Source organism: Puma concolor, chromosome D1, assembly GCF_028749965.1.
Source record: "Puma concolor isolate L17-30 chromosome D1, mPumCon1.1.hap2, whole genome shotgun sequence".
NCBI classification, from domain to species: Eukaryota; Metazoa; Chordata; class Mammalia; order Carnivora; family Felidae; genus Puma; species Puma concolor.
This window is the reverse complement of record NC_141676.1, coordinates 21521418-21547941: the sequence shown is the minus strand read 5'-3', so window position 1 is coordinate 21547941 and position 26524 is coordinate 21521418. Positions and strand designations below refer to the sequence as shown.

General features: G+C 36.8%; 1 protein-coding gene across 8 annotated transcripts in view; it reads right to left on the bottom strand.

Moving 5' to 3' along the window:
* LRRC4C (leucine rich repeat containing 4C) overlaps positions 1-26524 on the bottom strand; it is a 1215827-nt gene that overhangs the window by 1074091 nt on the left and 115212 nt on the right. The gene's annotated exons all lie outside the window — the stretch shown is intronic.

Here is a 26524-nt window from a genome sequence, read left to right as displayed (position 1 = left end):
ACTATTTTCTTCTAATGGTTTCTCTTACTTTCTGGATTTTTCTAGAAAGAAAAAGTACAGCTTTTATGTCATGACATATACTCCTTAGCCTTACCTGCTAGTATAAATAATTCACATTAATAGAAATACAGCACATTCAGTTGTCTTAGACTTAATTAGCAGTATTTCAGTATTCTCTCAAGATATCTAGCTTCCTAATTGTTCCCTCTTCTCAAAAGAGATTTGGGTACAGATTTTCAAATATAATCAGAGATGCTATTTGTCCTTACACTCTGTTGTCTGCTTTTCTCACCATCCCTCAGTCATTATCTACTTTTACTCCAAAGCCTGTATGTTACCACTCAAGCTGTTGGTAACCTTCTCTCAAAAAATAAACATCTGATACCTCCCTATCCTCAGCTCTTCCTAATAAGCTCTTCCAGAGGGTTTTTCTACTGTTTGTGAGTTTGTAATTGTGTTGTGTGTGTGTGTGTGTTTTCACTAGCTTCTCCATTCCAGAAGATAGAAATTCTGGAAAGGAGCTGTTTCAATTGTAATTAGTTTAGGGACTGTCACACACAACCTCACATTGTAGCTCATGGACATTGAACACCCATATTCTGTTGCCAAATCTTTCATATTCTACCTGAATTCACTAACAGTAAATTTCTTTCAGAGCACTAATATTTTACCAACCAGATCCCTTTAGGGTCTGAACATAACTGAACCCAAATTTTAGAACAAATTCATATACTCCCCCATACATTTCTAAAACCAAAATAACTCAGAAGATGTGGCTGGGCACCTGTTTCAGATCTCACACCTTCTGTGGCAAGTGCTTAATTTTTTTTTTTTTTCAGAAAGAGAGAGAGAGAGAGAGAGAAACAGAGAGAGAAAGAAAGAGAGAGAACAAGCAGAGAAGGAGAAGAGGCGGGAGGGAGGGGAGGGAGGAAAAGAATCTCAAACAGGCTGCACGCTTAACACAGCATCTGATGAGGGGCTCAATCACAGGACAATGAGATCAAAACTTGAGCGGAAATCAGGAGTTGGAAGCTCAAGTGACTGAGCCACCCAGGCGTCCCTCTGTGGCAGTTTTGAAACCGACTGGCTAGCAGCATACAAAGGACTTCTATGAGACCCTATCACCACATGATGCCAAAAGAGATTCTCTATGAGCCAGGAGAATTACTGTTACTGAATAGGTAGAAAAAATATATTCTTACTAATTAGCATTACTGTAACATTTCTGTCAAAAAAGACATGAAATACTGTATAATAGAAAAAAAAAAGATCCTGGAAAAAAACAATGAAATAAAAAAGAAATTATAGATTTAAATCTGTCACCTGTTAACTTTGATAAATCCATTCATATTTGTGAGCACTAAGTTCTATATTCGTCAAATTAGGCATTCGTGTATGCAGTGAGATTCTAATGGGTCTTCTAGGTAGAAAGTAACTGGTCTTTCCAGAATGAGGCAAACGCATTTCGTATAATTGACATTTTAACACCTTCCAGATAAATTCAAAAACACTCGACATGCCATCATTGCCAAGTAAATTTGGATTTGGAACTTTTATTTTCCAAGATTTACAGTTGAGAAGTATGTAATTTTGACTACAGTACCCAATCTTTTCCCTTTTAAAAAAAAATAAAAGTAAAAAGATTGGGCACTGCCTTTACTTTTTAACTTTGATATTTACTTTTTTTACTTTTTGCTTTTGCCAAATCACTTACTATAAGCATCAAGAATACAAACAAAATACAATTCGCATAGTTATTTTTGGCAAATATTCTAAACAAAAAAAAATTTATGCATCTCCATAGCTTTACATAGCAGTTTTGTTTTAAATAAAAGGTATTTCATGTGAAAGCTTCCTCAAACTTTACATTTACAACTGACCTTAATTACACTTTTGGGAATGGTAATCCATCCTTCTGTAATGAAAGACAAAGAAGAAAGAAAAGATTCAAGGAGGAAACAAAATCTTGTGGAAAATGGTTCAGCAGTTCACAGTCAAAAGGTCAAGGTCTTTTCAGATGGTGAATCACTCTTGATTCTGTGAAAACTGCCTTCAATAGAATGGTGATTTCCATTTCTGTCTAATTAGACATCTATAGTACATTATAGGAGTCCTTTTCATCAGCTCCACACACACATTTGCCAAAACAAGTACTCCAGTTAACTTTTGTTGTATGAAAAATGACTCTTTCCCCAAATCAGTTCAATCCCATATATCGTTTTTAGTGATTGCGTTAGTTTTCTTTCACTGCACCAGTTAAGACAAACTTAGTGGCTTAAAACAACACTCATTTTTTATCCCATGCTTTCCTTATGCCAAAAGACCAACATGGCCAAACTCAGTTCTCTGTTCAGGGTCTCACACTCAAAGTGTCACCTGACTGTATTTACACTTGAGAGTTTAAGGAAAAATTCACTTCCAAACACTTTCAGATTGTTGGCAGAATTCGGTTCTTTGTGGTTGTAGTAATAAGGTCCTGTTTCCCTAACTGTTAGGCAACTCTAGTGTCCTAGAAGCAGCTCATCATTCCCTGATGTGGGACCTTTCTCAGATGCTTCTCAACATCACAACCAACAGCAAGATCCCTCATGCAAAACCTTCTTCATACTTTGAAACTCCATCTTCCTCTTTAACAATTAGTCAGAGAAAACCTCTTGTTTTTAAGGGCTCCTGTAATTAGGCTGATAATCCCCTTCCCTTTTTTATTATTCTCTTTAGATTTTATTTATATTTTTTTCATTTTTTTAGCATAATTTATTGTCAAGTAGCTATATACAGTGTACATGGTGGGCTCTTGGCTCTGGGGGTTGACTCTCATATTCATCACTTACATAAAACACCCAGTGCTCAACCCAACAAATGTCCTCCTCAATGCCCATCACCCATTTCCTCCACCCCCCGCCCCAGTCTCTTCCACCCTCAGTCTGTTTCCTGTATTTAAAAGTCTCTTATGGTTTGCCTCCCTCTCTGTTTGTAACTACGTATTTTTTCTCTCCCATCTGCCATGGTCTTCTGTTCAGTTTCTCAACTTCCACATGTGAGTGAAAACATATTACATGTGTCTTTCTCTGACTGACTTATTTCACTTGGCATAACACCCTCCAGATTCATCCAAGTTGTTGCAAATGGCAAGATTTTATTCTTTTTCATTGCCAAGTAGTATTCCATTATATATATGTATATATACACATAAATATGTATATGTGTGTGTGTGTGTATATATATATATATATATATATATATATATATATATATATATATACACCCCCACAACTTCTTTATCCATTCATCAGTTGATGGGCATTTGGCCTCTGGAAAACAGTGTGGAGATTCCTCAACAAATTAAAGATTGAATTACCCTACAACCCAGCAATAGCACTACTAGGAATTTATCCAAGGGATTCAGAAGTGCTGATTCATAGGGGCACATGTACCCCAATGTTTATAGGAGCATTATCAGCAATAGCCAAATTATGGATAATCTCCTTCCCTAAAGTCATCTGATTAGTAACATTAAGTAAGTCTGCAAGATCCATTGTCATGTAATTCAAAAATAACAATTGTAGAGTAACAAGAGGGAGCAGAGAGCATAACAGAGTCTCTAAATTTAGGGTGGAAAATCTCGAACAGTCATTTCAGAACTCTGCCTACCATAGTAATGAATGAAAAGGTAAGTGAATTCTATTTTATTGAAAATAATCCTTTCAATTTGACACAGTTCTGAGGTACATAGCAAGTTTTTTTGTTTTTTGAGTGTTTGCCCAATGTGTTAGATCTATGAGAAACTTTAGTTTTTTTTTAAATTTTTTTTTTTTTCCAACGTTTATTTATTTTTGGGACAGAGAGAGACAGAGCATGAACGGGGGAGGGGCAGAGAGAGAGGGAGACACAGAATCGGAAACAGGCTCCAGGCTCTGAGCCATCAGCCCAGAGCCTGACGCGGGGCTCAAACTCACGGACCGCGAGATCGTGACCTGGCTGAAGTCGGACGCTTAACCGACTGCGCCACCCAGGCGCCCCCGAAACTTTAGTTTTTATAACTACTATAGGATACATTTATCCAAGGACCAAACAATAGTTTCTTATATTCAAAGGAACTCTAGAATTTACCTAATTCTTTTAATCAATCTACAATCTAAAAATTCCCTTTGAAACATCATAACAATAATAGCTAATAGCTCTTAATGATTTACCTGGTGTCAAGCTCTGTCCTCAGTATTTTGCTGAATTTTACACATAATCTCCACAATGAAAGTAAAGCAGATGCCCTTATTATCACCAACACTATGTTATATGGGAGGAGCTTTAGGCATAGAAAGATGTATCATTTTTTCCCAGAATCATCCAACTAGTTCAGCCTGCTCCTATACTCAGGCATTCCAGAGCCCACAGGTTAACCTCCACTTCAGGCTCCTTCAAGGAATTATGGTCATACACTTATTTCCTTCCATTCCACTTCTGCTGCAAAGTTCAAAATATCACAAGAGACTCTATTGTGATTTTTGGCATATGTAATTACTAGAAAAGCTATTGGCCCTTACTTTGTATTTACATGTTTATAAATACTACTACTTTGTCCAGGTTTATCCCCTGTAAAGTATGAAATACATTTTAATGTCTGATTTTTCTTTTTGCTTAATCTTGTGGGTCTTCAGGATTTTAAATCACTTACCAAGACTCTTGGAGATCTTTTCTCCAGGATAAATATGACTTGTTACTTCAATACTTCACTGTGTGGTACAGACTCCAAAACTTTTATTACTCTAAATGTTGTCTAGTTAATTGTTAAATGTCTTCAAATTTGTTCTGTCCAATGCAATCCCAAATACTAATTCTTACGATTTTTTTTAAATTCTTTTAATGTTTATTTATTTTTGAGAGAGAGAGACAGAGACAGAGTACAAAAGGGGAGGGGCAGAGAGAGAGGGAGACTCAGAAGCCGAAGCAGGGTCCAGGCTTTGAGCTGTCAGCACAGAGCCCGATGTAGGACTCAAACTCAGGAACCGAATCAGATCATGACCTGAGCCGAAGTTAGATGCTTAACCGACTGAGCCACCGAGATTCTTCCAAAGTCTTATGATGATTTTAAAGAACACAAGGTGTCTGTCATCATATGTCAAGTTATGCTGCAGAATAACCACCACCTGCCAATTTCACTCACTTAATATATTAAAATGTATTTTAATTGTGTTCTATGCCCAGTATGAGGTGGAAGGGTGTTGTGATCATCATAGTCACTCAATGAACAGACTGAGAAGTTTCCCGTTGGACATCTGCTTCCACAATCAATGGAACAGCTAGAAATGTGCAGCACAATCTTGCACTGGTACTTAAAACTTCCCGCTTGGCAATGACACACACATACACACACCCAAATGTGCCTGCATGTGCACACACTCACACAAACACACTTTTTGTTCAAATGCATGAGTCAAAGCAAGGTATATGGCCCTGCCTAACTTCACAGTCTGAACACAAGTACAATCCTATCATAATACCCCAAAAGAAGAAGAGAAGTAGAATAGTGAAATAAAGAAGACTATCATCAGTACAAAAGTCAGGTTTTGCTACAATACAAATACCACTTAATGACTTCTTTTTTAGGGGGATGGGGGGGGGAGAGCACTCACAGGCCCATGTAGGCAGAGGAGGGGCAGAGGGAGTGGGAGAGAAAGAATCTCAAGCAGGCTCCATACCCAGCGCAGAGGCAGACCCAGAACTAGATTTCACCAACGTGAGATCATGACTTGAGCCGAAACTGAGTCACTCAGCCAACTGAGCCACCCAGTGCCCCTACTTAATGACTCTTAATGACAGAATATGTGAAGTGTTCTTCGTTTTAACAATATCTACATAATCTCTTATTTTCTTTGACCCATTGCTCTCTGTGATCTGAATGCCAGCCTTCTATCCATACAGCCATGCCACCATTTTCCCCTTAAGCCACCATCTGAGAAGTCTACACACAACTATGCCTTGCAGACTGCTGTTCCTTAAACTTTTCTAAAAGGACATCATGGGATAAATTAAATCTATGCAAGTTTTCTTATCAACATAATATGTAAAATCAGGGGAAAAAGGAAAATAAGATGAAGACATCATATAGTGTCACACTGAACATGCCATTTTGCATTACGATCAACATGAAATGAGGAGAAAAGCACACTTTATGGGAATGCCAGTTCATCTCGTCCAAATGTGAAATACTCTACTGAGAGGCTAAGAGAAAAGTTACCAGGTGTACTCACAACTGCAAAGAAAAATCTCTCCCCTCCCCCGCCGTTCCCGAAACCAGCCAGGGCGTGCCCGGTGGTAGTCTGACATAAAGGCGGGAACCAATCAAGTTCTGCTGAGCGTTCAAATTTAAATGTCAGCCTATAACAACTCTGTAACCTCAAAAAAAAAAAAATCCCTAACTTGTTTGTGCCTGTCTATAAAAGAAGCTGTAAGATCCTTGCTCGGGGCCTCTTGCGTCACCGGCGACGAGTGCGCGGAGGACCGGGTTCGAACCTGCAATAAACGACCCTTGCCGCTTGGCTTTGGCTCTGGACTCTGGTGGTTTGTTTTCCGGGAGTCTCTCGAATCGGGGCATATCACTACAATATCCTCTTTAAGGGAAATAGATTTGCTTAATGTTACTCATCCATCCCCCAAGCTGTCTGCCAGCAAATACCTAACTAAAATTCTAAGGGGTCAATAAGCTTTGCTTATAGACCTACTTCATTACTATGATTGAAGCATACATTTCTTTTTAAAAATCTTTTTTAACCTTTATTTTTGAGAGAGAGACACAGGGTGAGAGGAGGAGAGGTGCAGAGAGAGAGGGAGACAGAGAATCCTCTGGGCTGTCAGCACAGAGCCCGACATGGAGCTAGAACCCATGAACCCTGAGATCATCACCTGAGCCAAAGTCAGACGCTTAACCGAATGATCCCCCCAGGAGCCCCTGAAGCATGTATTTCCTGTGAGAGGATTACTAGAACCAGAGCCTGGTGAAAGACTTGAAGGAAAAGACTGAAAAGAATGTTTGGCTTTCTGATGAAGGCACTAAAATAGTTCTGGAGTCTACTTTATATTTAAAGGCAAATTTTGACACAAGTATTCTATTGTCTTTTAAATGAGGGGACCACTTCATTTTAAGCAAAGGTTTGAAGCAGCCACAATGTACAAAGCAAATCAGACACATATTCATTTCAATACCTATCAAAAGTACTTAAGAAGTGTTCATTAACATTAAAATAAAATTCCTTACATTGTGGTCTGTGGCCCACCTTTACCAGAACTAATTGGAGAGTTTTAAAACGCAGGCCCCACAGTCCCATCTTCAAATTTCAACACCCCCAGGAAAGAGGTCTTCAGGATGTTAGAAATACTATTGTAGTAAGGAAGTGAGTTGAAATCACAGACCGATTCTTAAAGACAGGAGCATCAGAAGGATTATACTTTAGAGAATTTCGGTGAGGATTTAAATGACCATGCTATCTGTAAAGCACTTACAACAGCACCACACAGACTCAGTAAATGTTAGTGCCTTCTAAAATGTCCTCCCAGCAAGGACTGGCATTCTGTTGCAAGACCCAAAGTTGTCATAAAGCCAAATGTTGATGTGGTGAAGAGACTCAGTGAGCAGGTATTTCGTCTGTATCGTCAGGGATGTGGGAAAAATAAAAATGAACTTTGAAGACTACATTCAGAAGGAAGCAAGCTTTTTTTATGTCTATTAATCCATCTTTTTTCAAATCTCCCCTTCATCTTGCTGTGCATTTTTTTTTCTTTAGAAAGGTATTTTAGGAATATCTTGGAGTTTTGAACCTGCATCACAAATTTAATTCACAAGTTTGCTGTCTATATTTGAAAGCACATACATAGCACATAACTCGAAAGAGACTTGGCCAAATTCATTTTTGGAGCTCAGGTAGAATTCTGTTAATGGTGATCCCTTACATTCATGTTGAGTGAAAGCCATATAAAAGGCATTAACAAAATATGTTACATAAGTAAAACCAGGATTGTGTCATGCCTGGTTATAAGATTTGAAAAACATTCTGGGTACTATGTCCAAACATCCCCCAAAAGAAATCAATTTTGTCTAAGAGTGTTTTACAATTTTTTTTGAAATAATGGGAAAAAGTGAGAGAGAAAGTGAGAAAAAATATGGAGGAAAACCAAACACTATGCTTCATACAAAACATACACACAGTTACTTTTGCGAACGGATTTTCTACAGAAGAAACGCTATCCCTAGTCATGGAAAACTGAATGTCACTTGTGTTAGGCTACAGTTTTTGCCATGATTATGGGTAACTACACTGGAGGTTGCTAAGGAATTCTGATTTTTGTGTCTAACTAAGTTCAAGGTTTCATTTACTTTGCAGTATTCATTGATCAATTGTTGTGTTCTCAGAATTGTACATTCCTAATATAATCTCCTATAAAATATAAGCAATAACAATTTTCCCCTAAAATTATGATTTATAGGATTCTTGCTTATAAAGTGTGTGTGTATACACATGTGCACGTGAGCAAGCACACCTATTAAAGAGATAGAGAAAGAGTTAGCCTGTGTATGGATGTTTATTGAGGGGTCCAGACCCTAAATGGGATGGTATGCAAAATTTTGAGCTTTTTTTTTTCTCAGAAGCAGTTCCATTTTATGTAAATTTTTAAAAATCTTTGTGGCACATAATATTTAAAAATGAGTAATATAGATAAGGTATAGCTGTGTTTTTCAATTTTTTCTGGCCATGATACAAAGTAAGATATAGATTTTAGGAGTGCCTGGGTGGCTCAGTCAGCAAAGCATCCAACTTCAGCTCTGGTCATGATATCATGGCTCAGGAGTTTGAGCCCCACATAGGGCTCTGTGCTGACAGTTCGGAGTCTGGAGCCTGTTTCAGATGCTCTCACACACACTCTCTCTCTCTGTCCCTCCCCCACTTACACTCTGTCTCTCCCTATATATAAAATAAACATTAATTTTTTTTAAATATATAGATTTTACACTGTGACCTAATGCATGAGTATACATGTGCACACACATATTTACCTGAAACAAAACTTTCACAAACTAATACTAACCCTTTCACAGTTGCAGTGCACTCTGATATCTGACAGTTTCCATGTCAGTAACTGTAACTCTCGGTACTCTATCACAATTAAGACAGGCTGGTAGACAATATAGAAATCTCACATAAATCATGGCATTCCTGACACCACAACATTCTGGAAGATTACGCTGTCAATCATAATACACAGAGAGGGTAAGAAACCCATTTCTTACAGTGGCCTTGTCAATGAGCTTATCCCAGTAACTATTTATGAACTTCAGAGGCCAAGTTGTGGCTGAGATACAGAAAACTAAGGATTTAATTGGGTCAAATGCAGGATACCTCATTAAGTCCCATTCTCTCTCTTTATATGTTAACATATTCTGGGGAGAAGACGACCTGCCTTCTTCATGGTCTGGGTATTATAATTAGTATTTTAATTAAGAAAAGTTAGGGCTAATCTCCCTTGATTTTTCAATTACAATGTAGTTGGTATGCCACTGTCTATCTGAGCCATGGAGGAACAGCTAGAAGCTTCTTGGTGTGACTGCCATAGCCCTTCACACAAATAATGAAACATTACCTTCTACCTCTCTTTGATCCATTACTGTCAAAATATGTGATTATTATTGTTTTTGCCTTATCATTTGTGTTTTTATCAATGAATATAGGAAAAAATATTTTTTAATAGTAAATTGGCTTCTAATACTCCAAATTACTCTGTGTTAGGGCCTGAGCTGAGTGCTTTATGTTTATAAAAACGTATTCAATAGGAATATTAGTGTTCATAAAATCTTATTTTTAATGTTTCACCCCTTGTGAGTCTCATACTTCCCTTGACAGGTGGTTCTCTGTGAGTTTCTGGGAGCCCAAAGGAGTGTGTCCTATGTGACCAGAAGCAGATTGATTTCTGCTGGTATCATCGCTGCTGTGCTTGTGTCATGATTTCTTCCAGAGGCTACCTGGGCTCCCTTCCTTCCTGCCCCCAGACAGGCAAAGGGACAGCCCCTTCCCATGCAAGACTAACATGAGTCCCTTCAGTCCCTGCCTGTGGGGGAAGATCTCCCATTATCACAACTTCTTTGACATATGTCCCAAGGCAATGCTCTTTAGGCCTCGCTGTTTAATAATTTGTAGAAAAGAGGTGCCTAGGTGACTCACTCAGTTGAGTGTCAGACTCTTGATTTCGGCTCAGGTCATGATCCCAGGGTTGTGGGTTCGAGCCCCACTTAAGATTCTCTCTCTCTCTCTCTCTCTCTCTCTCTCTCTCTCTCTCTGCCCCTCTCCCCAACTTGCACTCTAAAAATATTAATACTTTGTAGAGTAACCCTTTTGAGCTTTACTTTGAGCCCCTTCTTTCCTTAGTTCGTGTGTGTGTGTGTGTGTGTGTGTGTGTGTGTGTGTGTACACCTAGAATGGGTTGGGGTTAAAGGATATACTCCAGGTAAAGCCACACACTATACTTCTGTGTAGCAATTCCCTCTGCAGGCAACAGTTCTTTAAGACTCCTGCTCATCTTTCCCATCCCTTTTGGCCAGGTGGCTTCAGTTAGCTCTCTTCTCATGGGTGCATCTCGGCTCTCCTGCAGGTGGCCATCTGTAACACTGTTGTTGCCCACAGTCTTTCAGACGATGGGCAACTCCTACCCACCAGCAGGCTCTCCCATTTGAGGCTTTCCACAGGGACTCCTGAGTCATGACATAAAGAGGTTTCTGTCGATAGTCCTCTTTCCCTGGTTATCACAGGTTTCTGAGTACCTCTGATACTCAAGACAGGCAGGCCTTCATTTCATGGGTACTTTCCCTTGTTAATCTTATGAACTGGTTAGTTTTATCCTCATTTTAAAGCCAGGAAAGCTGAGCCCTAATGTTTCAAGTGATTTCTACAAATGAAAATATGTAAGCAAGATGTGAACTGAGGTTTGCATCCAAGCCTGAATGTGCTTTGAATAGCATGCCTTATCTTATTCAACTGAAGAATAATAGTATGTGTTTCACACATGACAAAAGCAAACAAATGTAACTTTATTGCTTAAATGTCATTGGCCTGTTCAACTTCTGGGTGCTTAAGGAACTACTTTCTTCGAGGCTGCACACTGGTAACTCATGATAGACTAAAACATGCTAACTTGATGAATATATATTTGCTCGTCTCTCTAACTGCTGCTGAATCTCAATCCCTCTCTTAACTGCTGGATCTCCTTCCATTCGGTTCATACTCTGAAGAATCTCAAATCTATATTCAACTAAGATCTCCCTCCTGAGGCCCAGACCAAAATTTCTAGCTACCTAATTGGCATATCCATGTGGAAACCCAGATACCACATCACGTTACATGTCAACGAGGTCTCGGCTTACAATCTCTTCTTGCAATGTTTTGCCTCCCATAGTACCAGTTTTAGTTAATATTACCCAGTCACCCCAGAATATAGCCAGGACCCAAATATCCACAACACTTCTTTTTCCTTAACGTTCACTTCCAATCAGTATCCAGGTTGTGATGTTTTTCAACTACATCTCCTTTTCTTTATATTTCTTTTTAGTGCCCTGGTTCAAGTGTCCCTGATTCCTTATTCCTTGCAACCCCTTTTCCAAAGTGACATTAATAATAAAGCCTACTTAGTTATGCCCATTCCCTCACTATAAAAGCTCTCAAAGAGTGCAATCCCACCCATTAGCTCCAGTTTTGGAAATGTGGGGCTTCTTTGTTGTTATAATGATGAGACACTATAAGGACATTAAACGGGCAGAGCTGACAAAAATCTTGTAATGCATGAACAGTTCCATATGAGGAGTAATTGTGCCAATCCTAAATAACTTCAGAAAGCTCCACTGGACCCTGAGTAGGCAACAAAAAACCCACACACATACATTATTATCTTAATACTGGACTTTAAATCCATTTAAAAAAACACACATTGAATTAAATATTACATACTGAATTTTCTAAAAATGCTACTACCTGATGGACAATGAGAGAAATGGAACTTTGTTTGGACCGAAACAAGAACACTTCTCCACTTTGGAAAACTACATCAATACAGCTATGTAGGTCGTATGATGGAGGTACCAATGCAACCCACCTGTTATCAGTTCACAGTTGTAGCTGTGGCATTCTTGAGAACAGGTGAGAGCATCTGAGTGCAAAATTCTGTCTGTCATTGTGCAGAGGGATATGCATATACTGAAATATAAATTTTATGACAAATTATTGTCCTTTATTTTTCACTAGCATTAAGAGGACTATTTTGATTTTCCATTTTAGTTATCTGTGTAAATCAATTATTTATGAATTTAACTTCAAATTATTAAAGAGTGCTATGGAACTTTTTTTTATAAAAATAGAATTATTGAGTCTGCCTTGGTTGAAAACGATTTACCTAAAGTTGACTTTGATATAGCATGGTATAAGAGACAATCAAGATTTTGTCCTATTTACTTCTCTCATCCCTTCTATTCCTCTAGAAAACAACCTGAGTTTCTGCTCAAATGTAGATTTTTCTTTTTTTTTTTTTGTGCTCATGCTAATCTTTCTGTTTAAAATGACATTACTATATATTTCTTTCTCTCCCTGAACTTACAAAAGCATTTTCTTGGCAGAAAGTTAAGCATGCATGGATATATTTTATATGCTCAGTGTTCTCTTTGGCAATTATAATAAATGTTTCTGAACGTGGCTAGTCAACATCCATTCTCCTTCCTAACAGCAGCTCTATTCCTCCTAGGATAAAGTCTGCTGGGATTGTAGTCAGGAGCTTGGCATTGCACTAGCCAAAGAAATATGCTCAGTATCCAATCTGAGTCAATTGAAAATTACTGTCTTCAAATCTTGAGCTGAAGGAAACAAACAACAAAAATCTGAAGAAAAAAAAAAAAGTGGATTTCATCCATTTCAGACACAGGCCCTGAACAAAGTATATCAGTTCTGAGACCATACCTTCCTAGCACTGCAAACCGCAATAATATAGTATGTTAGCATCATGGGTTTCTTTTTGGAAGTCTCTTGCCCTATAATTGCCCAGCTACCAGCATGATAAAAGCCAAATTTGCAATGTGCAAATCATTCTGTCAAATCACTAGGCTGCTTACCTTTGCTCCTCTAATTCTCTACGTTGTAGAATATCAGCTGACCAAACCAACATATTCTGCAGAAAAGGAAACTGTCATAAACATATAAACTCCCAAGAGCTTCATCTTTAATACTGTGTGGAGTGTTTTAATGATGCACACTATAATATACTGAACTTTTTTTTTCTTTGCTTATGGTATTTTCCACTATAAAAATAAATGATACTTCTAGTAAAACTCTATTAAGAAACCATGTTTCATTGGCTGTTTAACCCTACAAGGAATAAAATTAGCTTTTCTTTTAAAAATAATAGTTTTAGGGGCACCTGGATGATTCAGTCGGTTCAGTGTCCAACTCTTGATTTTTGGCTCAGGTCATGACCTCACAGTTGTGAGATCAAGCTCAGCATGGGGCTCTGCAATGGGTGTGGAGCCTGCTTAAGATTCTCTCCCTCCCTCTGCCCCAGTAACACTCTGTCTCCAAAAAACAAAACAAAACAAAACAAACAAAACAAAACAAACAAAACAAACAAAACAAAACTACTTTTAAACTTCTGTCAATTCTTCCAACAACTAACGGATTTGTTCTTTAATATGGAATTCTTTAGTAATTTGGGGTTTACTCATTACTGCATATTTAACAATGACCCTCCAAATATTTTATCAAGCCAATAAGTGAGGAAATTTTTATTCTTTTAATATGTAAGCAGAATTAATAGAAATCTCAATTCTGCTTCTTAGCAGTTGAATGACTCAAAGTCAATTATGTGTGCCATACAGTATTGCCTATGAAATGCAGGACATAAATCTGGGAGGCTATAAAACATGCTTGAGTCTGGGTCTCAGCCTTTATACTGTTAGATACACCAGTCAACTCTCACCAAAAGGGCAGGTGGGACATTGGTCCACTGGCACAATTCTACACATGAGCACTACATTCTATAGAATACAAGTCTTAGATTGCCTTACTCTAGACATAAATTAAAAAGTAAGTATGTCACTAAAAATGTCATAAGGAGTATCTTTAAAGTTTGTGTCATTTTCTGGATATATTCAAGATAATGGGACTGGGAGATTCCCCTCCCTTTTGTTGAAATGGAAAGCAGAAATAAAATGGAGAAAATGAGCTTTCTCATTTCTTACTTCTGAAGTAACTAGATTTGTTGGTTGGGGGTTGTTGGAACAGAGAACACAGTATGTGATAGTAGGAGCCATGGCAACATACCCATGGAAGAAAAAAAGGGAAAATGAACTTGAGTTTGAGCCCTGAGAATCACAGTGTTGTTCCCACAGGGACAATCTATGAAACTATTTGATTTCAACAAAGAGTTTGTCTTAAAAAGTTTCTGGATTCAAGAGAAAGAAAAGTTAAGGTCAGCTTAGCTTTTTCAATAAAAACACGTAGACATCTTATTCTGTTTCCAATAGGGGAAACAATCTCTGAAAGGACAAACTATTATTATAAATTGCAAATTAAGATACACCATTTTAACAGGAAAAGGCCAAACTATGCAAATGAGAACAGTTCTATTGAAAGAAAAATATTTTCTCTAAATACTTCAAAATTGAAGATTCCAGGCATGACATGACTTCTACTGCTTTAAAGTATCGGTCAAAATAAATGTTTTAGCAGAAGACATAAGAGGCCAACACCTTTTTCTCTCTTAAACATATAGCATGCTCAGTCTTCTATTGGTTTATTCTTGAATGAATTAGAACATCAGTAAAAGCATTACAAGATGAATAATAAAGTTTTAACAAGGACATGGGCATTCTGATTTATACATTTGCATATCCTAAGAATTATTATTCAGATAAATTTCATCTGGCTCAAGTTTCAATACGGGGTACCCATTTATGAAATTTCTGTGGAGTACATGACCAACAACAATAGATATTCCAACTAAAACCCATGAGTGTGGAAATATTCAAAAAGCCAAATAACTACATACTAGCTGGCTGTTTTTAACACCTTCACCTTGTCTATTACTGGCATTCAAACAAGTGAGCGAAAAGGCCTTTAATTTGACAATCCTTTGCAGACGAATTAAAACCACTCCTTATACAAATAAAAAACAGCTATTCACATGTTGTATTCTGCAGCCTAATTTGTTTTTACAGCTCAACATTAATCTGCTTTTATTTGGTTGACATCATGCAGTTGGTTGCAAATGCTAATTAGACTTGTTTGTTTCATTTGTCAATCTAAGACAATAACCAAGAGAGAAAATACTTCTGGAAAAAAGTTCATTAGTTAGATAACCCCTCCTACTTCTATGTTTCATAATTTTCTCAGAGAGTTGCTTTCTAGAAAACTTCACATTTGATACTCTATATCCTTCCTCCCCCTCTTCTGAAAATTTTTTCCTTTGAGGTTTTATAAGCAAATCATGTATAAAATAAGGACACAGAGCCCAGAAGTGGAATTAAGTTAGTGATCACCGTAGAGAGGAAGTGAGATAAGAATTGAAAGGGAGCCTCTAAGAATCCACTCCAGTTCTCCAAACTAGTGCTTTACCCATTCTAACAGCATAACCTAAAAGCCTCTGTGTTAACAAATGTTTCCAGTTTGCTGCCTTTGCATAGAGGTTTAAAACTTTGACCTCCTATTGTCAGGGATCTTTTGTAACACCTTCCCTGATAATCATTGGCCTCCACCTGTGTTCTCTATCCCAGTTAATACTTCATCAATCTCACAGTTGGACCAGGTGGAGATTTTGGGTTATTTTAGACTTTGCTTCTCCTTTACCCACCCCCTTGCAAACAACTGGCAAATCCTATAAAACTGGCGATTTGCTGATTCAGCACTTCCCAGTGCCTAACGTTAGATGCTCTGATACTCATCAAATACAATGATAAAACTGAAAGTCTCTTCCTTCAAAGATCTTACCCAATGACTCCCTGCCAGCTCAAATTCAAACCCTCCAGCCTACTTTCAGGCCACCAGCCTTCTTCCTGTTTACAACCTACCCAATCTTCAATACTATAATCAACCATCCAGGATCTCCTCCAAACACCCACAATCCAGCCATTATCTATCTATTTAGAATCCCCAAAAGCACCCTCAACCATATAGTATCTGTTTATTTTATACCATTACTTATAATATTAACTGTTTGATTCCACACACATTTCTTAGAACCTAATACATGTCAAGCATAGCACTCTGAATATAAAGTTAAATCAAACATGGCCTATACTCTAACGGAATCCCTCTCATTGTTAAAGGCAACCTGTAAATTAAAAATCCCAGAGCAGTAAAAGTTCAGAGAATATACAAGAGAGAAATTCCACCTTCCTTTTGACCTGACAAAACTTTATGTGACTTTCAAGTCCAGGTTGAAAGCCTAAGACTCCATGAACCTGTGTTAAGATGTGAAAATGCTACCTCCTCCCATCTTTTGCAATAAATTTCTCACAGCGTTTTGTTTTCCTTCACAATACTTGCCTCTACCTGAAATTGTTGTACAGCTTATTCTTATTGTGTGATTCCTCCATAGATGTATGATTCATAAGGGCAGAGATTATGTGTATTTATTCATTCTCTCATATACTCAACAAGCACCAATTGGTTACCTATTGTGTATTCCCCACTTTATCCCCAAGAACCTGTGTTTAAAATAGTCTTTGATTCATAACAGGTCATCAGTAAGTTTTTGATTTTTAAAAAATGAAAGAATATGTGAGGGACTGAATGTTCCCCAAGATGCATTATAATCTCTCTCCTCTGCTCTTCCATTGACCTTTGTTTCTCTTCTCCAAACTTCTTGTTGGTATTGTATTTTTCTCCTGTTGCAAAAGTATTTCTTGTTCACTAAATCACAAGTCCTAGAGAAGAGGGAGCTTGGCATTCATACTTGCAATTCTACATGGTACCTAGCTCACTGACAATCTAAAAACAGAAATGAATGGCCAGGCATATCAAGAAGAAATTTAGATCCATTTAATTATGGAGTGAGGGGCGCCTGGGTGGCGCAGTCGGTTAAGCGTCCGACTTCAGCCAGGTCACGATCTCGCGGTCCGTGAGTTCGAGCCCCGCGTCGGGCTCTGGGCTGATGGCTCAGAGCCTGGAGCCTGTTTCCGATTCTGTGTCTCCCTCTCTCTCTGCCCCTCCCCCGTTCATGCTCTGTCTCTCTCTGTCCCAAAAATAAATAAACGTTGAAAAAAAAATTTAAAAAAAAATTATGTAGTGAATTTAGTGGCTCCATTTTCCTACCTGGCATCCCACAAGAATTAGCCACTGAGACCTTTATGCCTCCTGCAAACATGACTGTATGAGTAGCTTAGATGAGTAGCCTTTCCTGAAGCAAATCCAAAGCATAAAACAGAATTAAAGGAAAGGAGGGAAATTAGTTTTTAAAGGGTTTACTCTAAAACAGGATTCACTATGAATTGTAGATTTTCTTCTTTTGAATAAATAAGGTGTCCTAGCATCATCAAAATAGGTATCAACTTACCAAAATAAAAATATTTTCTTACCCAGGTTTAATGACATACAAGTATGTATGTAAAATCTTTTCCCCAAAACTCAGTCTCCTCAATGACATTCAGAGAGAAAAATATACCAGGGTCCCAGAGCTAACACAAAAATATTAAATACAGGCGAAAAAAAAGAAGTTCTTTTTGTCAACGAGTCAACAAACAAGCGTGACTGTTTGACATCACTTGGGAATTTCTACCCTGGTCCTCTATCCTTCAGTTTTTATTCACTCTTCGTAATTCACAGATAACAGAAGATTGAAAAAGGAAACCATTAGTAGTGGGAAAAAATGTGAAGGTTCTATTTCTGTAAGAAAGACAGGAATTATTCCAAGCATCCAATTTCATGTCTCCTTTCCCTTGTGGCCTAGCCATAGCTGACCCAGGTTTTCAAGCTTTCGGGTTGTCCAAGAAAGTCTTAGCCCCAGTTGAGAGAGAGAGAAAAGGTTTCTGGAATGTACTGACTATAGGTGGGTCCCATGTAGGCCTTCAACAAACATCATTTCATGTAACCTTTAAAATAATCCACATTTAAAATAATCCACAATAGCCACATTATATACGAAAAGCAGAGGTATAAAATGGACAAAGGAAACTAAGACAAAAAAAGAATATGAATATATGCAGTGTGAAAGGAAGAATATTAGATATCAGAAGCAATCTCATACAAAATTAAAATTAAATCTTAAAGGCAAATAAAACTTAATTGAGTACCATCTAAGCACTCTTCATTGTACTGAGCATTTCGAATACAAAATAAGAAAACAAACAAGTAAAGTTTATATAGAAAGATATTTCTGAATTTGAATTTCAAGTCTCCTAAAATCTAGCTAATGACCTCAGACACATTGCTTCACGTCAGACTGCACAGATTCTTCATCTATAAAATTGGGATAGCAATACCACCTCTAAAGCTTGTCACTAGAATAAAGCCAAATTATACACAAAGGAGTATGTGACACATAGCAAATGTCAAATTAATTGTGGCTAGATTAGCATGTTTAAAATGAGGCATGGGGTTTTAAAATAGTAAAGGTATCTACTGTATGTAAAGAGTTGATTCAGAGTTCTCAAACAAAGGAAATGGAATAGCAAACACTTCATTTCTCTTCACTGATGTTGCTCAACCCTACACAGATAAAATATTTGAGGCAGAATACACATTTTTAATTGAGCTTCTATAAATCTTTCCTATTACATTCAGCACCAAGAAATAGCCATGTCCTTAAATAAATCATGAGATTAAAAGAATTCACAGGAAAGTGGTCATGATTTAACAAATTCCTTCCCTTAGGATAGGTACTATACATTAGAAACTATATCCCCAAAGATGTCCACTTCATAGAACTCTAAAGTATTCTCTATACTATTTGGCAAAGAGGCCAAATGAAATGCAAAGATTGTTTTCAATTTCTTGCATCAATGCACCAGAACCTTTTAGAAGCTAGAAACTGAACAGGTAGAAGCAGTTTCCCCCTATCTAACAAGGATTCTTTCATCAATTCCTTTTGCCAAGTTCAATATCAAAGAGATTAGGGATTAAGACCATGAAATGCTGCCATGACTCAAACTCCTCTTTAAAGCACTCTCTCTACCCTTTCACTAGAGCAAATAAAGAAATCACAAGCAAGTTATTTTTTAAACAACACATGTTCCTAACAATTTGAGCTATCCAACTGTATTTTGTACCTGGAGTGAGGGCTGTTTAAGTGCTTTTACCAGAGTATGCTCAGCTCTCTTCCCTACAGAAACTCTAAGTGCAAAATATGTAACTCACAATTTCATAGACAGCATCAGAAGGCATCTAACAATGCAGGGCATTTCCTATTTATTGAGTAATATTTCCAAAAACGTAACCAGCTCGTCTCTAGTCCCAGTGAAGTTCAAGCAAATGGCTTTTAACTGAGAAAAAGGCTGAGAGAGAGGATAAAAAAAGTCCTGATGGAAGACTAAATATATAAATGAATGGCTCCAGAACTTTAGGAAATATTCCCTACATATTTGTTAAATAGAAAGAAGAAATTTAAAAGGGAAAGGTACTTAAATGTAACTAAGAACTTTTGGGGGCTGCATTATCTTATGTTACCCTCATAATAATTCTAAGAAATAGTTTTCGTGCTCATCTTTTTTATAGAAAGGGAAAACTGAGGACAAAGGGACTGATTGATTTTCAAAATCTTACATGGATAAAACATTAGAGGCAAAACAGAGTTCTTATTTTTGTAAAGGTTTGCTTTTACAAAGATTCTACGTAAAGAAATAGCCCTATTCTAGATTGAATCGTGAGAGGAGAGGAACTCCCAAACTAAATCCTATTTAGTCAGCTGTAATTTTACTGGTATTGTAAACAAATTGGGAAAATGATTCACAGGAAAATATATGAGGAATGAGATCTACTATGAATCTCCAAGCCCTAATCACAAGAGTGAATATCACAATACAAAGTCAAATTTGTTCTTTATAATTAAGAGTCAGTTTTTTGGTTTACCTCTTTTTTTCCCCTTTACTTTTTTTGTTTGTTTCTTAAATCCCACATATGAGTGAAATCACATGGTATTTTTCTCTGACTCATTTTACTTAGCATAATACTCTCTAGCTCCATCCATGTCTTTCCAAATGGCAAGATTTCATTCTTTTTTAAGGCTGAGTATAATATAATCACTTCTTCTTTATCCACTCATCAGTCAAAGGACACTTGGGCTGTTTCCATAAGTTGGCTATTGCAGATAGTGGTGCAATAAACATCAGGGTGCATGTGCTCCTTTGAATTGGTATTTTTGTATTCTTTCGGTAAAGACCTAGGGGTGTAACAGATGTATCATAGGGTAGTTCTATTTTTAACTTTTTGAGAAAAATCCATACTGTATTTCAGAGAAACAGACTCTTATAGAGAACAATGTGACAGTTACCAAAGGGGTGGGGGTGAGAAGATGGGTTAAATATGTGGTGAGAATTAAGGAGTTCATTTCTGATGAGCAATGGGCATTGCATGGAACGGTTCAATCACTATATTGTACACCTGAAACTAATATTAAACTGTATGTTAGCTAACTGGAATTGAAATAAAAACTTTAAAAAAAAGAAAGATTTGGGTTCCAGTTTCACCTTGGCACTAATCTTCGCTTAAGGGACTATATTTAAACTGCTTGACTGAACTAATCAATTTGTAAAAGAGACAATTTAGATAAGGAAGCAGTAGGCTATAGCATTTTTTCTCTTCAGAGTCTTTATACAAACAAACTCAGAATCCCAGGACCAAATCTTTCTGCACTAGTTATTACTAATGAAGCTTAAAAAAAGTTACTTCAAGTCTGTAAGTCTGTTTCTTCCTTTAGAAAATAAAGATGACAGTAAAAATGTAGCTTATAGTACTGCTGTGTGGAGTAAATAGGACATTTTATAGATTTTTTTTAAGGAGAGTACTTCATACATCTATAGTGTGACTCAGTAAATGATGGCTAATACTGGATGAAATCTATACTCCTTCAATTCTGAGATTTTTGCCTGCCAAGTTTGGTGTTTGTACTCATTATGGGTGAGGATTCCAGAAGAAATAAAAGCAAGCCAGTAACTCTAAAGCTGTGATTGTTCTCTCTCTCCATCCATCACTCGGTTTTCATTAGATGTCTTAGAAGGCATGTTCACAAGGAAAAGAAATAAAAGGAAAGCTGGAGAGTTAAACAGATTTGTGAAAAAGATAAACATTTTTACCTGTTTGTAAAAGTGCCAGTGTAGTCTCTTGCCACAAGGATTAGAGGTAGATGAGGTGTGTAGGTGTTACTGAAGAATTGGTATAAATACCAGAGGAAAAGACTGACAGCTCTCTTTAGTGAACTTAGAATGACCTAGCTCTGTGTAAGAGGTTTTAAAATATGCAGCAAATGCTTCTGAATGTGAAAAATAGCTCAAAATTGAGAGGCAGGCTACCTAACACATTATGGATCATATCTGGTCATCAGACACTCATGTGAGTTAAGGAGGAAGAAAAGGCACCCTTCCTTATGTCCATTCTCTGGGTAAGGCTCTACACATTCCCAGAACCTGGGTGTTTCCTGATTAATTTTTCTCCAAATGTACTTACTTAATACTGATTACTAGTTTTTCCCAGAATGTAAATTCTGTGAGATCAAGGATCATACCTTTCATTCTAAGTAGCCTGAATTAATGGCAATTTATTAAGCACTTTACTTAAATGTATCCCATGTTATAAAAATAGGATCAATTCCTGGTTACACACCATATGAAGAGGCATCCCCTACAGAATCGACAAAAGCCCATAATATATACCTATTCCAATAGCTGTTTCCATCTTAGACAAACACCAGAACATTCCCTCTTGTCCCTCTGAAATCAAATTTTCCCTAATGCAGAGACAACAATGTTCTGATTTCTAGCATCATAGTTTTGCCTGAGGTTGTATTTCACATAATAAAATTATACAATATGTACTCAGAGTTTTCAGATCACACTAAGAATGGCTGGAATATATGTATGATTATATTTATAAGACAATACCAAAGGGTTACTATTATTGGTGCATATTTTTCACTTCCACTTGAAATTTATCATTGTTACAAGTTTTTAACATGTTTGACAATATTTGCTATTGCCAGGTTTTTTTGTTTTGTTTTGTTTTTTTTTTTTAATTTTACCTCTTCTGATGAGTGTGGGATAACATCTCATTGTGTTTTTAAATAGTATTACTCTAATGACTAATGGTGTAGAACACATTTTCATGAGCTTAATGGCTATTTGTATAGCTTTGTTTATAAGATGTTTACTCAAGTTTTTTCCCTATTTCTAAAAGTTGGATTTTTACTATTGAGATTATAAATCTCATTGAAAATTTTAAGGCATGGGATTTTAAAAACATGTTTGGCATGTAATTTCTTACAGAAATGTGTATTGGGGCGCCCGGGTGGCTCAGTCGGTTGAGCGTCCGACATCAGCTCAGGTCATGATCTCACGGTTTGTGAGTTCAAGCCCCGCATAGGGCTCTGTGCTGACAGCTCGGAGCCTGGAGCTTGCTTCGGATTCTTTGTCTCCTTCTATCTCTGCCCCTCCCCAACTTGTGCTCTGTCTCTGTCTCTCAAAAATAAATAAATGTAAAAACAAAAAAAAGAAATGTGTATTGAAAATATTTTCTCCCAATCTGCTTTACCCTTTAAAGCTGCCTTTTGATAAGAAGACATTTTTAATTTTAATGAAACAAACTTACCATTTTTCCTCTTATGATCGTGCTTTTTATTACCTCACTACAAAAGCTTTGCCTTTCTGAAGGTTATAAACATCATCTCCTGTGTTGTCTTCTAGAAGGTACATAGTTTTAACTTTTACATTGAAAACTATGCACCCTTTAACATCAATATCTGTATGTGAAGTGAGGCAGGGATTGAGGTTTTTCTGCCCCAGGAAACCAAAGCATTCATTTGACTCACTTTCTTGTGATATTCCTTGGTCTGAAACCAACCCACCATCTCTAAGGTATACCTGTGGTTCAGAATTGATTGGGTGTTCTATTTTTATTATCTTGGACTTGAAAAATCATTTTATCTAATTTTTTCATGCACATCAATGCCTGATTTTCTCAAGAGTCACATCCCCAAGAAATTTTTGAAAAGGAGAGTCTTTAAAACTTTGCACCCTCTACTTATTCTTCAGAGAAAAAAAAACTGAGACTAGTAAGATTAATGACTACTTTTGAATCTCAAGGAATGATACCCATTATCACTGCCTCTATAACCACTTCTCCCACTACCATTATAATGGCAGTTAGCATCTTGAGCACTGGGTGTGATATCTAAGTGATGAGTCCCTAAATTCTACTCCTAAAACCAGCATTACATTATATGTTAACTACTAGAATTTAAATAAATATTTGAAAAAAAGGACACTTATCACAATGAGCACTGAGTAACATATACAATTGTTTAATCACCATCTTGTAAACCTGAAACAAAAACAACACTATAAGTTAACTTTACTGGAATTAAAATAATAATAATTAAAAACATAAAAAATAAAAAAATATATTGTTTACTGCTCTATTGGCTGTATAGATTTATCTTTATAATATATTCAAAAAATTCACTGGAGGTCATACGTACATGGTGATAATTTTTTCCATGTAGCAAGCCAATACTGTCAGCACTTTAAAAAAAGTTTTTATCATTTAAAAAATAATAATAATGACAACTAGAATCAATACTAGCACTTATATCCACTATTACTGACCCTGGACCTTATGAATGACAGCACTACTTTAAATATTAGTAGTTTTCATTTCAGGACAATATAGTTATTATTTTCATAAACTATTTTAGTTCAGATGATGTCTATTCTGCTATTAGGTCATTAGTGATGTGGAAGCACTAAATAACCCACATTTAGATATTTAAAGCACTTCTCACCAGAAATCATTCAGTTTAGGCCCTGTGTTCCCCAGACAAAGTCTTTCTAATCTCTTCCTGGGACTAATTACAAATCACCTCCCACTTAAAAGCTTGGCTCACAAACTTCTTTATAAACTATTTTATATGAACCAAGAGCCCCTGTCCCATCTGTATTTGTTTCTTAGGCTTCCATGGCAAATTACCACATATTTGGTGACTTCAATCAACAGAAATGTATTCTCTCACAGTTCTGGAGGCCAAAGTCCAAATCAAAGTGTCAAGGAGGATCATGTTTCCTCTGAAGGCTCTCTGAAGGGACCAATCCTTGCCTTGCCACTTCCACTTTCTTTTTATTATTTATTTATTATTTTGTTTAATGTTTATTTTTAAGAGAAAGAGAGAGAGAGAGAGAGAGAGAGAGAGAGAGAGAGAAAGAATATGAGTGGGGGAGGGGCAGAGAGAGACAAGGAGACACAGACTCTGAAGCAGGCTCCAGGCACCACGCTGTCATCACAGAGCCTGATGTGGAGCTCAAACTCACAAACTTCAAGATTGTGACCTGAGCTGAAGTCGGTTGCACTGAGTGAGCCACCCAGGAACCCCATGCCTCTTCCCACTTTCTGATGGTTCCCTGTATCGGTCTTCTCATGGCCTTTTTCTCTTCTCCTCTTCTTATGACACTTGGATTTAGCCCCCAACCAAGTAATCCAGCATGGTCTCATCACAAGATCTTTCACTTAATTCTATCTGTAAAGACCCTTGTTCCTAATGAGGTCACATTCACAGATACTAGAGGTCAGAATTGGGGTTTTGGGGACCACAATTTAAGGACACTAGAGCACCAATGATGAACCAAATGCATGTGTACATAAGGCTAACAATATCTCTGCATCAAGTCACTTGAAAACTGAGGAAGGAGTTGTAATTAACTGACTCTTTCACTGGAATGTAAGCTCAAGGATGATTAAAGAGGAAAAAAAAACATTGAAAAATTTCCTCTTTTAGCAAAATTTACTGTTCCAATTTTTTTTCTAGGCCATACATACATGCTGCAATAATAAAAATTTCAGGGAAAATGAGATTAATTTTGGAAATCATTAAAATATATTTTAAGTAATGAAAAATGCATACATACTCTTTCTTCTGATAAATAAGTTAATCAGGAAATGAAGAAAGAGACTTATACAAACATGTCAGTCTTAGGTTTTTAAAAGCTTTCCTGGTTCAGCCCCCAAAACAAAATGTACTCTTATAAAGGTAATATTTACAATGAAGCTTTATTTTTACTTATGTAATAAATGTTGATAAAACTGCATACTTATTTTCCATGAATTTTGGTGTTTTATGTTGTAAGAAGTCCAATTTAGATAACGGTCACTATTATCCAACAACCAATTACACATTAATGTTTGAGGTATTTGCACTTCACTCCAATTAGAGAACCACATTCACTTTGAATCTTATTTGAATTATCTTCTTTTAACATTTGATGTAAAAGACTTCTGTTATTCAAGCTACTTGGCTAGTAATCCTAAATGGGTGCAAAACTCAGCTGGTTTCTTGTATCACAGTCTTTATCAGGTCTACAATACATCATCTTATCTTAGTGAACCTTATTTTAAATATTATTAAAGCAAAATATAAACCTTTCCACTAGTCAGAGCACAGAGGTAACATTTGAATTTTCAGCATATTTCATTTATACTCTTCTCTTTCTAGAGCTTTCTATTAAATGAACAAACAAAAGCTGTTCCTCTGATGTGCAACAAATGCCTTTGATTCCAGCTTTGATAATCTTAGTATTGATCTGCCCACCACAACCCCAGCTTCAGCTCACCAATTTCTCCTCTGCCTCAAGAGTACAGCCATATATTTTTAGCCTTTCCGGATCCCAGTGATTATTTTAGGACCACTTTGCCCTCAGCTTTTCTCTAAAGCCTTTCTATCTTGACCCCTCCTCTCATTAATGAGTTTCCTTTCTTCTAAACTTCTATACTGCTCACTGATGTTTTCTGACAAAAACAAACACACAAAACAAGCATAATGACTATCGGCAATATTCAAGGAAGTCTATAGTACAAATATGAATACAGTTTTATTCAGAATTGTACTTTTATCCCCTCAGTTAAAGGCTAGAAGCATATCTGAAATCTCTGTTTCCACACCAAACAACACTGAATAAAAATTACTCAATACTGGCTGTTTAATCCAAAATGAATAAAAGGTTGTTCAAACATGTCCAATTGCAAATTAAAATATATATCTGAAAATGAAGAACCAGAGAAGTCGGGAGGGAGGAAAATTTAAATACAATTAACCACTGCTTTTGGTAACAGTTGCTTTGAAAGTTGGACAGAAACTCAAACTAATAATCAATACTGACTCTTAACCCCAGATGGTTTGAGTCTTCCTCTTGACCCAGAAATAGAAATTCTCTAACAAAAACAGAGATATGGGTCAAAAGTTATGGCAAAGATTATAATGAAAGAAGCTCAGATTTCATGTAAACAGGGCTGCACTGAGAGCCCTACTAGGTTCT